We start from the raw sequence: 664 nt of genomic DNA on the forward strand, positions 1-664 counted from the left end.
CATCAGAAGCAGGAAACAAAAAACGGCTTCTTTTCTCTTTCGTTCAACCCCCATCAGTCTCCCACGGAAAACTGGGATGGTCTACCCTTTGGTCACCAGGCACTCCCCTCATCACTCTACCCCGTAACAAGGACAGGGACAGCATCACGCATCTGCCCCACGGCAGGCAACTGTTCCAGCTGAGACGAAGACACCCTCACCCTCTTCCTAAGAAGGGAAAGCGCAAATCCTATCCGCTACCATAGCCACCTCTGGGAGATACTCCTTTTTTTTTGGGGGGGGAGTCTTCCAGTAAAGACCAGAAAACCTGCTAGACAAATTCTAAAAGAGCTGTTAACACTAACACTGGGAGATACTACTTCTGCTTCCAGTTCAGCCACAGTCTTGATTTATTATATTCTACAATCGAAAGACCGAATTGTAAAGTTAACAGCCACCAACGAAAATGACAGACCTGGAGCCTGATGGGCCAAAACAGAAGAGAGAAAGGATGCCAACAGGCGCCAACATTTTCTACATAAAATAGAAGGAAGGAGGGAAGAAATCGGTTTTATAAGTTTAGGGGTTGTGGGTTGAATTGCGTGGCCCCCAAAGCTGTGTTCAGGTGCTAGCCTCCAGGCCCTGTGAACGTGAGCCGAGTTGGGAACGAGGTCTTTGAAGACGT

General features: G+C 48.3%; 1 non-coding gene across 1 annotated transcript; it reads right to left on the bottom strand.

Moving 5' to 3' along the window:
• Positions 1–279: 279 nt before the first annotated feature.
• LOC122220846 lies at positions 280–342 on the bottom strand. Its single transcript, XR_006203016.1, has one exon. It is a non-coding gene; the product is annotated as a U7 small nuclear RNA (small nuclear RNA).
• Between the last annotated feature and the right edge of the window lie 322 nt (positions 343–664).

Source organism: Panthera leo, chromosome B2 (genome assembly GCF_018350215.1).
Source record: "Panthera leo isolate Ple1 chromosome B2, P.leo_Ple1_pat1.1, whole genome shotgun sequence".
NCBI classification, from domain to species: domain Eukaryota; kingdom Metazoa; phylum Chordata; class Mammalia; order Carnivora; family Felidae; genus Panthera; species Panthera leo.